The sequence below is a fragment of the Falco cherrug genome, chromosome 3 (genome assembly GCF_023634085.1).
Source record: "Falco cherrug isolate bFalChe1 chromosome 3, bFalChe1.pri, whole genome shotgun sequence".
Classification (NCBI taxonomy): Eukaryota; Metazoa; Chordata; class Aves; order Falconiformes; family Falconidae; genus Falco; species Falco cherrug.
In genome coordinates, this window is record NC_073699.1 from 93720176 (window position 1) to 93733276 (window position 13101).

At 39.6% G+C, this 13101-nt stretch overlaps 1 long non-coding RNA gene across 1 annotated transcript in view; it reads left to right on the forward strand.

Moving 5' to 3' along the window:
- Positions 1-11427, forward strand: part of LOC129735731 (uncharacterized) — a 132027-nt gene extending 120600 nt beyond the window's left edge. Inside the window, exon 3 of the long non-coding RNA XR_008731571.1 lies at positions 8553-11427. This is a non-coding gene — a long non-coding RNA (uncharacterized LOC129735731). The remainder of the gene's footprint in view (positions 1-8552) is intronic.
- The last annotated feature ends 1674 nt before the right edge of the window (positions 11428-13101 follow it).

Below are 13101 nucleotides of genomic sequence, written 5' to 3' on the forward strand. Positions count from 1 at the left end.
TGTCTGAAAAATACTTAGTATTAGAAGAATACCGGGATGAAATGGTGCTGCAGACCTGAGCGTGCATCTCAGTTTTGTATCACAAAGAGCGCAGACCATCACATTATTCCCCAGCAAGAGTCGAGTCTGGGGGAGCATGTCAGTGGGGACCTTCCTATCAGACAACAGCATAGCAACTTTCGCCCTACCCCTGTTCTCATGTTACATCAATTTATACGAGTTACATATGTAACATAACCATACAGATTACATAAGTACCTAATGGAATTGTCTCGTGTATGTACATATATAAATAAATATAAAAATAAATAAATATATTTCCAGCATATATAACAAAGCTGGATTGCACTGATGACATATATATATATATGTTGCATTCTGTGTTGCAGTACTACAGTTTTAAACTACTAAGGGTCCAGCTAAAGTTTATGGTAAAAAACTGAGACTGAACAAGACTCTCTAAAAACACCGTTCCTCTATAAAAACACCAAACTGCCATAGTTATTCTAATATTTCTTGTACATTTTGGCCCAAATTTTAATGCTGATCATTCTTTGAATAATTATATGTTTCAAATCTGGCCACAGCACTCCAAATTCCATAGAGAAAGCAATATGTTAAAAGATCCTGAGAAGAGATAAGAGGGGAGTCAAGTCCAGGTAATGAGCCAAAAAAATAATTTGTACAACAGGAGTGGAGTCCAGTTACAGGCCAAAGTGTCTGCAGACAGCTAGTACCAGAAAAAATAGGTGGGTTATGGTAACATGCTGAAGCCATCAAACCCAAACAGCACTCGGATAGCATGAATCCGAGTCTTGCCATTTTAAAGAATTTTTGTGTGTGTTGTTTGCATTCTGCAGGAGCTCTTTCAGGAGCATTTGCCCTGAAAACAATGATTCAAGTTTAAGAGCCAATATTTCAAAATGCTTTATCATCAATGTGCATACCCAGATTATTCTGAAAATTGATGTGGCTAGAGAAGGGAAGAATTAAAAGTGCAAGTTTAAGATAATGTGCTTCAGTTGCCTTTATGCTCAAAGGAACTTACTTTCATAATCAAGATGCTTGATTTACATACATAAGTGCATTGTCTTGAAAACTGCAATACTAGGGACTAAAGCAGAATTACTGCTAAAAACTTCAGATCATTTGAGTAAGGCACTTCCAGTATGCAACGCCCACAGATTCAAACACCTTTCAACTTTAAATGTGTTCTGAAGTCTAGATACATAACTGAATACTGGTGTGTCCAGACGATGAATCATTTTCTTCTCCGGGAAAATTTTGAGACATTTAGTCCATGCATTCCTCAGATGCAGGTCTCCTCAGGAAATAGCTGATTTTATTATTGAGAGTGCTTTAAATTCCATGTTGATAGCGAAGTTGTTTGGAAAACTGGTATACTTTGAATGAGGGTGGGTGAACCCAAACCAAGGTGGACAGGTTGTCTCAGCCCCCAAGAACTAACGTGAAAATCTCTATTCATTTCTGTTGACTCCTCTCAGTGCACCTCCTATCAGTATGTATGAGCTATTTCAGATTTACTCCAAAGGGGCTAAGGTCCCTTTTTTAAATACTATCCATTTAAAATCACGTAAAGAAGCTAGATCTCCCCCATACAGTTCTCTTACTGCAATGATCAAGAGACGTTTTGCCTCATGACCTGTCAGTTACTATGATCTTTCCTGTTGTCGTCCCTCTTAGGCTTTAACACACAACCTTCCTCCTGCTGGCAAAACCAGCTTAAAATGTTTTTATCCTCCCCTGCCCTGGGCCATTCTTCCCTGCTTTTGCATAGGAGTTCACTGCCCAGTTTGGTTGTGCTAATGTGACTCCCTGTGAGGCTGTGTTATAACCTGGAGCAGCAATGTCATCTGAGGTTGAAAAAGAATCTGTGGATTTTTTTACCCTAATCCAAGTTTCTGGCAACAAGCAGAGCTGAAATATGATCGGATATCTGAGCAGCAGAACCTGAATTTATGTTCTGAAGTGACATTGTGCTGGCACATACATCTTCTGAACCTTGAGAGTTACACATTTCACCTTTGCTCAGTTCTGTCTTTGCTCAGCATATCTGTAGGCTTCTTTTCTTCTTCACTCCTCAGCTCCATAGTTACTACAGTTTTGTTTAAAAGTTGCAGTAAAATAGGTATATATTTTAAAGTGCATGAAAGCTGACTGACATCATGTAAATAACAGCAGCATAGCTGATGTACAAGTAAAACTGTTGTGACATCCAGTTTTCATTGGGCCAACTGTCTTTTCATTGGGCCAATTTTCCCAGTTGCTCAGATGGAAGAGTTATCACTTACAAAAAGTTTACTCAGTCAGTTCACTCAGCTGTCTGATTCACATGCTGATGTCTCAGAGGGCCTCAGTTACCAACCTAAACCATCCACTATCAGGAAGCTTTCATGTGACATCCCACACATGAGTCCCAGTTGTGCACCCTCAGTAACAACACTACTGAAAGAAGAGAAACTTGATTGCCACAAAACTTGGTTACTAAAGTTCAGCCTTAACAATGGGTCTTTACATTATTCCTGAATATGAGCTGCACCTATACTTAAAACCCTTGAAAATCAATAATACTAATAAAGCCCTTAATCAGAGGGACCAATATATAAAAATACAGGATTGAAGTTAATGCTAGAGAAACACTGACAGCAAAGGAGTGATTGTTTTCCTGCTATCGGTATTTATGCATGTCAACATATATAATACATACCACAACAAGGAGAAGTAGCTTCGTTTAATATTTAGATTTTCCTAAAACTTTAGGCAGGAATGTGCTGAGATGCTTTGGAGGGGAAGTCACACAAAGGAGCTGTGAAACAGAAGAGTGTTACCGTATTTAGCTAGCAACTCTTCCTAGGCTTTTCCAAAGAATGCCATTTGGCCTAATAATTACTGGGTGAATTTTTCAAGGAGAAGTAATAACCTTGCCAAATGTAATTCTTTACCCAAATGAGTGGAATGTAACAGCTAGTTAGTTTTATTCTAAGGGGGTGGGGTGGGGTGGGGGGAGAATACAAAGGTTTTATGTTTTGTTTCAGAAAAAACTTCCCCCAGAAGCTCAAACTGAAACAGACCTTCTGGAAAAGGGCAAGTCCAACTTTGAGTCCAGATGTTTTTTAAGTTTTTCAAAATAACAGGCAAGTGAAAGCAAACTCATTATGGAACATGTCAGCTGCTGAGGCTTTCCATAACAAAAACGACTGTTTAAAATGTTGCTTCTGTGGCTTGAAGTGGAGGTTAAGCTCTGTAGAAATAAATTCTTTCATGAGCAAGGGGAGTACTAAAGAAGCCTGCTTTTCTATCGATTTCAGTTCTTTATTCCTAAACGTCCACACCATAGTAACATTCTTTCCCTCAGCAGCAGTGTGATGGGATAAGCTACCTTGCCGCTGATTTCCACTACATTTTAGGGAACTCTGAGATCTCTACTCTTCTGTTAAATTTGTTTGAAATTATTTAACAGGTTTATAGGCCATTAGAGAGACTCTCATAAAAGACACCACATACGCTATAATTTATCAGGCTACCAAATATAAGCACTCTTTCACTTCCAAAATGAGGAATTTCCTTATAAGAGAGTGCCTTATAATACATTGCCATGCAACTGATGTAATTCTTATAATGGGCAATTTTCTCCCATGTAGACAAACACTTAGGATGCAGTCAGGTACCAAGACTCAAATCAAAAAGATCTTAAGAAACCAGGATGCTTAAGAAACCATCAGGTAAAATGCAGTAACTGACAGGCTGTGTGTTCTCAGCTATGCAAATGTAAATAAAATAAGTTAGCATGTAACTCTTTTAAAATAGAAATAAAACTGTGTGACAAACAGTTATACAGTATTTCCAAAGTAAAATAACTATTAATTAGTGGCTAATGAAATGTCTTCCTCTCACCATTATAGTGACAAATGTTAGATGACTATGGAGCAGCTTTTTTCTAAACCTCACTGCAATAAATACATTATGTTTTCTTTTCTTAATTTTGCTCTAATAAATAGATTACCAGTCATTAAGTGATGCCTTCTTTTCAATGCACTTATTTTAAATTGTTGTGATCCTGCTTAAAATACTAAAATTATTTTATTGAGATGCTCATATGTATTTCTAATGTGGGTGAGGGGCTTAAAATTTGGCAGCAAAATAGCTTCTGTGTCAGGGATGAGCCTTTTGTAATCTCCCTGATGAACTGCCACAATGATAAGCTTTTTATGAGACTCACTCTTTGCACATGCTCGGCAGTGTCTCACCACAAGTTGACAGCTACAGTCTCTTAAGAGCCTTTCCGCACTGAGGTGCTGAGCTGGACAATCCCTGCCAGGGCTGCCCCAGGTTGCTGTGAAGCACTGCAGGAGCAGGCATCGGAGCTGAAAACAGGAAGACTCTTCTCTGTGGTCGTGGTGGTACACTGCCAAGTTGGTACTAGAGAAAGAACCTGAATGAAATACAGAAAACAAGGAAAAGCAATCTGTCTGAAATGCCAAAATGTAGCAGAAGCTTGGTCTGGGGGAGTCTGGGTGGACTGTGGGGACCAGGCAACTGATCATTGTTATTGGCAAGTTGAGAAAAGGAAATCAGATTCAGGAAAGGGAGTTTAGGGACTAAGGTAGCTAGAGGATGGGAAGGCTGAAACAGAATGGGAAGTTGAAGGGGATCCTGAGACTAATTAAATGAAGAAACTGGAGCAAGAAGCCTGGGTTGGAGGAATGAAAGACTAGGAGATGGGAACTGGCAAGGAGGACAATGCAGCAGGCAAAAAGCTGGTGGAAATTGATAGTAGGACTGGGAAAGAGACTGTGATCGTGTGTGTGTTTGAAAAGAATTAAACAGGCCAGGCAGCAGGGAGCAAGGGCACCCCAGGAATGGCTAAGTGTGCTGACCCAGAGCAGGAAACTGGTTGTGAGCCACAGCCAAAAACTTAGAAAGGGGGGGGGGGGGGGGGGGAGGGGCTGGAGCTGCAAGAAGAATCCTGCAGCTGAAGACAAATATTAGTTTGGCAAGAAGTCAGTGACAGACAGACTATACTAAGATTAATAAAGAAAAAAAAAACCAAAGAGGACCAGCAGGAGAGATTTGAGTGAATGGGGACAGTGAACATCCAGCAGTGGTGATCAAAGTCCTTTGCCTATTAGATCACACCCTGGCAGCACTCAGACCTGAACCCAAGTTTCTTGATTGTTACCATTCTCCTGCTGCCAGCAAGTATGTGTGAAACTCACTAGCATTTGGGTATGTCATCTTCTACCTGGACTTGTGCAAAGCTTTTGATGCCATCCCATGTAACATCATTGTCTGTAAACTGGAGATAGATTTGATGGGTGGACAACTCGGTGGATAAGGAATTGGCTGAATGGTCGCACTCAAGGAGTTGAGGTCAATGGCTCAATGTCCAAGTGGAGACCGGTGACAAGTGGCCTTCCTTAGGGGTCCATCCTGGGACCAGTGCTGTTCAACATCTTTGTCAGCAACATGGACAGCAGGATCAAGTGCACCCTCAGCAAGTTTGCTGATAATACCAAGCTGTGTGGTGTGATTGACACGCTGGAGGGAAGGGATGCCATCCAGAGGGACCTTGACAGGCTTGAGAGGTGGCCTGAGCAAACCTCATGAAGTTCAACAATGCCAAGTGCAAGTTCCTGTACCTGGGTTGGAGCAACCCCCAGTATCAATACAGGCTGAGCATAGAAAGGATTGAGAGCAGCCCTGAAGAAAAGGACTTGGAGGTGCTGGTAAACAAAAAGTTCAACATGGCCCGACAATGTGTGCTTGCAGCCCAGAAAGCCAACGAAATCCTGGGCTGCATCAAAAGAAGCATGGCCAGCAGGTCAAAGGAGGTGATTCTCCCCTGCTGCTCCACTCTTGTGAGACCCCACCTACAGTACTGCATTCAGCTCTGGAGCCCCCAACATAAAAAAGGGCATGGACCTGTTTAAGCAAGTCCAGAGGAGGGCCACGAAGATCAGAGGGCTGGAGCACCTCTCATGTGAAGACAGGCTGAGAGAATTGGGGCTGTTCAACCTGGAGAAGAGAGAGCTCTGAGGAGACCCTATAGTAGCCTTCCAGTACCTAAAGGGGCCTACAAGAAAGTTGGAGAGGGACTTTTGGCAAAAGCCTGTAGCAACTGGACAAGAGGTAATGGTTTTAAACTGAAAGAGGGTAGATTTAGATTAGATATGAGTAAGAAAACATGTATTGTGAAGGTGGTGAGGCACTGGAAGAGGTTGTCCAGGGAAGCTGTGGATGTGGATCCCTGGAAGTGTTCAGGGCCAGGCTGGATGGGGCTTTGGGCAACCTGGTCTAGTGGAAGGTGTCCCTGCCCACGACAGGGGGGCTGGAACTGCATGATCTTTAAGGTCCCTTCCAACCCAAACCATTGTATGATTCTATGATCTCAGTACGTGGTCTTAAGTGGATTTAAGACCACACTGCCACAGACGGGGGTAAACATACATTCTTTGCTGCCTTTGGCTGCCCTTTTCTTGCTTCAGCTCTAAGGAGCGTGGACCCACAGTGAGAGCCGATGCGGCTCTAATCAGACTAGGTACCATTTTGCAGAGACAGCTTTCAGTGTGACCAGCAAGCTCGTCTGATTTACTGTGTTGCTAAATGATTACTCATGTCAACAGAGTTAAAATGGCGGAAGCTGCAGCAGAGACAGATGGGAATGCAGGGGACACTTCTACTCCCAATTTTTTTTCAACTGTCTGGTTCTACACCCACTTATACCAACCCTGAAATGATGCTCTCTTTCCCCCCTGTTGGTGGACCATATGGAGGTGGATAGATTTAATACTAACTGTTGCTCACCAACTGAAATGGTAGGAACCTCCTTTCTGTAACTAAATATTTTAACCCTGCTAATGAATAACAAGACTGCAATCTGTATGATGCCGCACAAGGAGATCTTGGAGTTTTGTTTGCTTCTTTAATTCTCTAGAGAAATGAAAAATGAAAAAATCTGTGTTAACAGATTATGAAACTTATGAAATAACCATTCTGAGACAAGGAATTAAAATTGCCCTGTGGAAAAGTATAACCAAAGGCAGTATCATAATGCCTATAAAAATAGAGTTCCATTAAGACGACTTAGAGGTTTTGACTTTGCAACTTTCATAATGCTCTTTTAATGTTTTCTGTGCATGTGTAGTAGTATACAAGCTGTTTTGAATCTCTGCTGAAGTATTTTAGAAAGGCTGTGGAAACAGGAGAAAGAGGCATGTGTGTTTTATGTGTGTAAGCAGGCCTACTAAAGGCACCATAGCTGAAAGAGAGTGAAATGAAAGGCACTTACATCATACAGTTTTCCTGCAATAAAACCCTAAACACGCAAAGGATTCTTGAATATCCCCTTGAGGTTGCTTATTGGCACCTGCAAAGCAAAAAGAACTCTTTGTATTGTATTAATTATTATGTCTCTGTACCACTATGAGTAATGCAATAGTACTTTCTTTTTCACTCTGAGAAGGGGAAAAGTTAGTATTAGCCAGCTTATTTAAATAACTATAACATAATTACTTGAAATTCCATATACAGAGTTCATTCTGTGCTTAGAATTTGTTTGAATTGTATAAATGTTAACAAATTTTTAATAGTTCCCTTTACACAAGGGAAAATGCATAAGGCTTGCAAAAGATGACCCAAGTCAGAGAACCGCTCTGCCTTGATAGGAAGTGGACTTTAGTTTGGTAATTAAATTGAAAACCAACAACTCAGGAAACATTTCCTTTGCGCAGGCATATCTACTTGGAGATTGTGTACTTGTATGAATTGAGTTTGACTGCAGTAGGCTGGCAGCTGTATTTGCAGAGCTGACTTCTGAGAATTATCAGGCTGGTAGCACTGGAGAACAGAGCCGATTTCACCAAGGGGAACGGTTAGGTGATGGCTGTCCTGTCATGTTGGTCACAGCCTGGCTCGTAGCAGGATACTGAAGCAGGTCGTTGCACAAAGAAGTTGATCTCGACGTAAGTGATTTTCTTCAGACTGGACCAGACAACAAAAGTCTCACCCTTTGTTACTCTTGGTATTGCCAAAGCCAAGCAGACTGATGAGCAGGATGACTTCTATTTGCACTGGTGAGGTTGGTCATATGTATGATGGAATGGTTTTGAGCTGGTTTTAAGATTTATTTTTCCCACTTCTATCCAAATAAAAGATAGCTTTATTCATGTTCTCAAAGGATTTTGCAGATGGAAAAGTAATTTTTAATGATAACTAAAAAGGTTTAGTGTCAATTTCCAGAGCCAAAAATTAAGTGGATGAACTGGAAGGGGGAAGCTGTAGGCCTCAGTGATATTTTGTTTTTAAGACAGAGCAATGGGATTGATGCACTTCAGCCTTTGTTACTAGCACTGGCATCTAGCAGCACAGGCCTATTTAGGACTTAGTCAGGATTGTGTGTTAGCATCCTTTTCCATCAGAGCCTGGTCCTAGTGTTTTAATTGGGGAAGATGCTCATTTTGTTGTTGTTTTGAAACTGTTCTATGTGATATATTTGATTTATGTGATACAGACTTACGTTTATCTTGTGGCAGACTACACACGGGAGAATCGCTGCAACTGAATGTGTACTGATCAAAAGAACACCTTCTAAATCATCATTACAGAAGATTACAACAAAAACACAGCCAAAACAATTTTGCAGAAGTAGTTAAGCAAGAAGCGGACTTACCTGTGAATAAGGAGATAAATACCTATATCAGTCTGCACAGGTTGCCAGCATTACTGGAGGCTCCCCGAAATGACAGTGGAAATATCTGTGAATACGAGTAATTTTTAGAAGATGTTTCCACCACTATAGTTGCTCCAAGTGAGTAAATGCCCACTTAATTAGAAGCAAAAAACATTACTTTTACACATTTGAAAGGTCTGTTGATCTGTAACTCAAGAGCACGTTCTGTGGGTACTACTGTATCACAGAATGAGTTAGCAAAGGCTCCAGGGGAAGTATCAGAAAAAAACTGTACAGGCTTTTTACCCAAGTGTCATTATTTTCTATGAATGCATTGCATCATCTGGTAAAGTAGTTTGAGTATGTCACTAACCATGTCATGCCCACCCACACGTGGAGATTATGTCTGAAGAGAAATAAAAGATGAACAGAAAATCTCTAAGGAGGAAATTTGACATTATTCACACTCTGAAAACCAGAAATGCCAAGGCTATTTGGCATAAGTGTTTAGTAACTTGGTAGTACAGACAGCGATGGGAATCTCTACTACATATTCCTCAAGTCACTCTACACATAGCAAGAGTATAAAAAAAGCCAGTGTGAAAGGAGTCTTAGAAACAAATGATCTATATCAGGCTGGACTTGAAAGAGCTTTTCTAAGAATTAACTCTTTGGTTAGGTTTGTAAAAAGAACAACAAGTATGTCCTCTAACCCCACTTGCAGTTATAAATTAAACTGAACTAAAATAAGCTTTCTGAGCAAAATCATGTGAAGTGGTAGCAGTGCAGGGTACCACAACATTGTTAGTGAATCCTGAAGCATAACTGAGTTGCTCTAGAATTTAATGGACTATGGATCAGAACAGCTACCACCTACTATTTAAGATGCCACAGTCTAAAGTAAAGAGGAAGAAAGTATCTGGAACTTTTATCCCTCAAATCATGGTTGGAAAAAATTAACTTTTGTTCTGTGTATAATAACAAAAATTGTGATGATAAAATAATATTAATTGTTGTTGTTATTATTATTTCGCTTTGGATTGAAAAGATAAAGTGAATTTTGTGCAATATAAAGGAGACTAACAGCCAGTTGCAAAAGCCAGGAAACAGAACTGGAGCCTTAAGGAGCCAATGAGATCCTCAAAACCTGTAAGTGCCTGAAAACTCTTCACAATGAAATCTGACTGGGAATGTTCATCTCTGAATGGAAGTCAAAGCCCACTAATCTTAGTCTTTTTTATATCTCTAATTACTACTGTCACTGCTGGAAGAGCTGTAGGGATCCATTCACTTGATGCCGTTGCATGCAGGAGAAAAGAGATGAGAACAAATTTAAACAAAGCCAACATGAATCTAGATTACAGGATTTGTTTCACAAATGGCACAGTTGCTGATCTTTCAGATGTTCCACGTTAGTTGAAAACTCAGAAATAAATTGTTGCTTGATTACCAATTGACAATAATCCAAAAATTTAAATGACTTACCAACTGTCACCTTAGTGGACACTTAACAGCCAGAACTTGAAAGTCCCCTGAGGAATAGAATTGATTCCCCTCTTTTTGGGCATGGGTTTGTTTTCTGAAATAATATCCATGTATGGACTTTTTTATTTTTGTTTTTACTTCCCTAAAAAACATTTATAATTCCCTAACAAGATTTAAATAGAAATTGCATTTTTTCAGGAAGCCTAAATCAGCAGGGCATTAGTTTACATGTTGAAGACTATTTACAGTGGAGGGAAAAATCTGTGTATGTGCCTAGGTATCTTGATTTAAGGTTTATGATCTGAAAAAAAATCTTTTCTTTATATCCTAAAATGTGAAACAAATTCTTACCTTGGGCAGCTCTTCAAAACCCAAGGTTCCTAATAGCTATGAAAACACTGTTTTAAGTATTTTTTAGTGTGTCAGGAATAGCATAGAGTATATGGTTATTAATCTTCACCTTCATAAATTCCCTCCAACCTACTTACCTTGTTCACTGCTACATTTTCATCATCAGGAATGTAATTGTGTTTCATGTTACTGAGCAAGTACCCATGATGAAAGCTAGCAAAGACTTCTATGGTACAGAATAAGAAGGTGGAAAGCAGGCTTTGAAAATATACCTATTTATCTTCAATAACTATTGCATTGTTTCATCTCTTTTGAGGACATACTTACAGCTGTTCTTCTCTTCAAGTTTCTGTAAGTAAACTAGAATAATATTTCCTTATGTGACATATCCATGATAACACTGAACATGTATTTTAACTGACCTTAGAATATCAGATAAAATGTGAATGTATTGTAACCAGTTCTCTTTCATTCATGCGCCTCTTTATTTTATTTTTGACAGATATTGTTTTCTTCTTACACAATGTAATAGGAATGTAACTGTGACAAATGTGGGTGTGACACTGAATAATTTTTCATGCTGTATTTGGATCTGTCCTTAATATGAAGTTTCTTTACTACACATAAAGCCTTGGACATGTGACTTTCAGGTCTTGAAGTGCATCTTCACTTCCACCCGGGGGACAGACACATACAACTGGGTTAACCTTCTGTGGATGAGGGTATTCCCACAATGGAGTAGTACTTCCATTAATATCCCCACTGGTTTTTAAACTCACTCCTGTAAGTCATGTTATTTGAGCTGAGATGCTCTTTCAGAGTTGATTGTGTCAGTTGTTAGAGGTTGCCTTCCTTGGCTTGGCGGGGTGGGGGTAGTGGTGGGGGTAGTAGCAGAATTTTGAGAAGCCATTTGATGACTATCAGCATGACTATGTTATTCCTGCATATCCCTATGAAGTGGACTGGTTCCAGCTGGACCTTAACCAAAAATTGAACTAAATATGTGCTTAGGCTCTTCGGTGTTCGAAAATCCCCTTTTCTCTCATGCTTTATTCCAACTGCTAAACAAAGATGCCTTCTTTTAAGGGAGCTGTTTGTCAATATCAAAAGAAAAACAGGTGCCTGAAACCCGTCAGATCTGCAGGACGATAGGCATTAGTACATACAAGACAGCACTTGCCTCCTGACTGGAAATAAAAGAAAAGCAAGATTGCACACAAACACAAGCCCAGGACCAGACAAGTCAGAGAGGAGCCAGAGGTGGAACACTCCTGTAACATTGAAAATGACATGTTAGGATTCTGGTAAAAGCCGATACTGATCCTGCTGTCTTGAACTCACAGCTCTCTGCAAAAAAACCCCAAACTTTTGAGTTTATTACCCCTTGAATACATACATATTCTCTGCCCAAGAATGATTGCGTCTCTTCAGCAAAATTAAGTTTGTTGACTCTTGGAAGTTGCTTTATAAAGCTTTGACCCTTTGGAGTCGATGAGAGTTTTATCACCTGACTAATGGAGTACATTCATCAGGCACAAAAATCTGTTTTGTCTTATATGCAAATTACTGCTGATTTTCTTTGGTATGTTTCAAGTACACTCAAGAACAACTAATGTAAAGAATAGGATTTGAAGTAGGCCCTGAGCCCTTGGCTCCTCCTGTTTCATGCAGAAGCTGGGAAGTTTCTTCTGTGACACCATCTCCAGTTCCCTTGACGTGTTCCACTTGACAGATTCTCTGAATAGAGCCAGGAAGATGAACAGTCACTGTTCTGTGCTCTGGACTTAGGTACTTTTAACAGAAATGTAACTGATTTGTGATAGATTTTTGATGTTTGACAGGGTTTTTTCCCTGCTATTCTGCAGAGATTTGAGTAAAAAATCTATTCCCATGGGAAGTGCCAGTGTTCCAGCCTTTGTGGGTGTAGAAAATCCTTTATTGCACTTTAAAATCACTTCCATATACAGAAACAATTTTAAGTCTTTTTGCAGATATTACTTTTAAGTCTTCATCTTGTCTGAACCTTGAACTATTGCAGTCAAGTTAATTGGAGCAAATACAGGCAACAATTACAATATTATTTTTTCAAATTTACAAAAATATTCTTCAAATAGTTCCTCTCTGGTATAGGTATTATATCGAGAAAATGTAACACTATGATGTGATATATAAAGTTGTAATCTTCTGCACTCATTTGGGATGACCTGTATGACTAATGCATAACTATGCTATTGGTGAGTAATAGAATTATCCCATATTTATTTTCAAAAATCTTTATACTATGTAGTGTTTATGCATGCCTGTACTGATCTGAGATTGTATCTTTGGGGAGTGCATTACAGGCTATGTTATACTGTTTTTATTATATCCAATACAGATAGTAATGCCTACACTTAACACCGCTCGATGCTTTCTAGTGTAAGTCACTTCTACATTGCTATCTTTGCAGAGCTTAAACCATGTGGATTACAACTTTTCAATATATGCCTCTTGGTAAATTCTTTAAAAGAATATTTCGCCTGAAAGGATTCAGTTTGTGGCTGGTTGGGTTTTTGTGCCTTTTTTTATCCCCCAGA